This window comes from Corvus moneduloides, chromosome 8 (genome assembly GCF_009650955.1).
Source record: "Corvus moneduloides isolate bCorMon1 chromosome 8, bCorMon1.pri, whole genome shotgun sequence".
NCBI classification, from domain to species: domain Eukaryota; kingdom Metazoa; phylum Chordata; class Aves; order Passeriformes; family Corvidae; genus Corvus; species Corvus moneduloides.
Window position 1 is genome coordinate 9,699,235 of NC_045483.1, and position 3,197 is coordinate 9,702,431.

A 3,197-nucleotide genomic window follows, 5' to 3' on the forward strand; every position below is an offset into this window, starting at 1 on the left:
AATACTCAGATGTTTTGATTGTTTTTCAAATCTGTATATTTCCCAATCTTTCATGAATACTTTTTTCTGAGGATGGGAAAGAAAGAGATCCAGGAGCTTTGTTCTGAAATAATGCAGTATTTCCCAAATCTGCAATGAGTAAAAATATTTTCATAGATTAACTTACTTAAACTTTGAAGGGAAAATCTTGAAAAAAAAAAAAAAAAACAATCCTAATATTTTCATACGGCGATAATGCAACAGCTCAGGCGAAAATTAATGTAAACTAATCAATGTAAACTAAAGGGAGCACTAAAACAGATCCTCATTCTTACATTTCTGTTGCCAACACTGAATTCAAATAGGAACATGCTGGCAGCAATGTAAAGAAAAATAACTTGTTATCCAAAAATTAATCCTAGGCAGCCAAAATGCAGGATACATTATTGAAACATAAGCTGACACACACATAGCATCATCATTGGGATAATTTTATTTAATGTGACAACATCTTGAATTATTTGAAAAACTAATAATTTTCAGTGGATAGGAAACTCCAAAACACACATGAGCTTCCTGACCTCTACACCACCTGTTTCTAAACTCATGAACATTTTAGACATATGCAAGAAGAGTCTATTTGACTGATTGTAAATAGGAAAAGAGCAGATTCTGACACACAGCTCTGTTTGCCATTTGTGGATATGATTGAAAACAAGACCTCCCTTGCTCTGTATTTGGCTGATTGACTCACACAGTCCTTGTTTGTATTATCAGGGGTTTGGAGACCATTGGATCTGATTGCAGGAAATCATTTTCTCTCTGTTCAGATTCATTGTAATTTAGTGCAGACAGAGGGAAGGACAACTTTTGCATTTTTCTGCAGTGTGGTAAAATGTTTTCACAATAATTTTCTACTCTTTTTTTCCTCCCACAGTAGTTTTAAAGCATTCTTAGCTTTGATGGCATCTTTTTTCCTTGCTGGTGGTGCCTGCTGGTGATTAATGTCTAGTTAATAGAATACATTACACAAAATTATCAGTGAGCAAATTAAAATGATCTCTGGCTTTATACTTTCTGAAACCATTAGAGAGGCAAGCATACCTGTGCCATTGCAAGGGAAAAGATCCTGTAATGTTTAATCTGCTTGTGATTTCTGGGAAGCTGTCCCATGATGTATGACTGCCAGGGGAAGACAGTATTGTGTCCCTGAAGACTCCAGGGGAGCAGGGCTTCCTGTACTTCATTAGCCTCCATGCACAAAGTCCTTGTGCCTGAGGTGGCTTCCCTTAAAGGCAGACAGCAGTGAAGGGAGCTGGGTCCAAAGGAAGGTTTCCTGAACTTTCAGTCTTCAGAGATTTGACAGTTGAGCCAAAGGGTGTTTTTTGGGCTTTACTTTGAAGGAAAAAAAAAAAAAATCTATTTTCCACATTTAAAAAATAAACAATTTTTTTTTTAAGAAAACATTTTTTTACAGATTTCTTTTGGCTGAAACAGTAAGTTCTTGGAGTTTGGGTTTCTGCAAGAAGCCGTACTATTGTCTGAAAAATCAATCCATTAATAACAGCTACCACATGGGAACAGCTCCCGAGTAAATTCTTCCTCCTGGTGTATGGCTGTTTAGAAGTTGCACAGAATACATCTCCTTCTCCTACAGACAACGGGGACGTGGATCATTTCACTCCTCCCATTCTCGCCTTCTAAAAACGCCCACAAGCTGAAAACTCCTAAACAGGGAAAAACAAACCTTAGACACCCATTTTTTACCTTGCTTGGTCTTGTGAAAGGAACAGGCTGCTCTTCTGGCTGGTCTGCAACCCAGCAGCCAACACAAGAGGGCTCTGTGGCTGCACAGAGCCGGTCCCACCACCGGGCGCTCCGCGATGGATTTCTCCTCACCTGGTCCTTCCGAGCCGGTCACCGCTGGCTGCTGGCACCCCCTTCCCACGGCCCGGGCTGAGCAGGAGCCCTCCCTTCTCCTGCCTGCAGCTGCTCCAGCTCCCGGCCAGCCTGGCTGGGGACGGGGCTGTCTCTGCACGGCGCTGGCTCGGACGGGGCCCGGCAGCGGGGCAGGGAGCAGCCCTGCCCGGGAGGTGATGGGCGCGGCTGGCAGCCCCTGCTGGAAGTGCCTGCCCCCTCTCTTGAGTCTCTTTCTAGAGAAGCTCAGAGCAGGCAAAGCTCTTTCTCTTCTGAGACCATTAAAGCTTCTGCAGGCAGAGCTGGCCATGTGGATGGTGTCTGCAGTGCATGATCAGGAACCTCTTGGGCCTGGTGCCTGTTCCCATCTCATCCCCATCTCCATCCTGGGGTTTCTCCCTGGAGCTGCAGTCACCAGTCCTGCTGCAGGAGCCACAGTCTGAGCTATGAGTTGGTTTTTCATTTTCACCATTTTGCCACCACAGCTCAGCTAGTTTTTCTCAGGAGATCTTTCTGGAAAATTTCCCTGCTTGTCTCAAAAACCTGTGAGATTTGTTACAGTAAGAAAAATATCCCCTTCTCACTGACAAGCTCTGACATTTGCTGAGGGCCCTACTCAGCACCAGGAACATCAGGTAGCTGCTGGCCCCATCACAGCTTTGGCATAGATTGGTTCCTCTCTGTTCCTGCAAAAGTGCCACAGACACCTGTGAATGCCCTCCTCAGAAAATTACCCTGGACCACAAAGCCATGGCTCTTGCCTTGCTAACTGACCTTGCTTTTTCCAGCCATCAGAAGTCATAGATGGCATTTTTTCCGAACTCTCTCCTTTACTCTTTTGAAACTGACACCAAAGAAAATCCCAACCTGCTGATGGAAAAAAAAAAAAAAAAAAAAAAACAACTTAAACAGGTAGAATCCAAAAGTCCATGACCTCTTCAGAGTGTGGAGGGTGCTATTATGTTGTAGTCGCTTGATTTAGTTTAGCAGGCTGCAGCTTTCCTGAGAGCTCAGCAGGGATGCTTAGGGCCATTTCGGACGGCCCCGTGGTTCTTGCTCCAGCAGCTACAACCAGTGATGGCAAAGGAGGCAGAGAAGGGTCTCCCATGAGGGTTTAAGAAGACTGTTAATCACATCTTGTCCCAGTGACCCTCAGAGGCAGAGAGATCCCGTGACTCGGGCGCAGGGGGCTTTTCTCAAGGGCTCAGGGGCGGTGGCTGGGTGGGGTTGGGGTACAGAAATAGGGAGGAACCAAGGGAGTGACCAAGGCTAGGGCAGAGGAAAGTGGGAGGGGGATTTAG

At 45.0% G+C, this 3,197-nt stretch overlaps 1 long non-coding RNA gene across 1 annotated transcript; it reads right to left on the bottom strand.

Moving 5' to 3' along the window:
• Nucleotides 1-449: 449 nt before the first annotated feature.
• Nucleotides 450-2,070, bottom strand: LOC116447412. Its single transcript, XR_004241567.1, has 2 exons — nt 1,879-2,070; nt 450-1,706 (listed from the first exon to the last, which is right to left on the bottom strand). It is a non-coding gene; the product is annotated as an uncharacterized LOC116447412 (long non-coding RNA).
• Nucleotides 2,071-3,197: the final 1,127 nt, after the last annotated feature.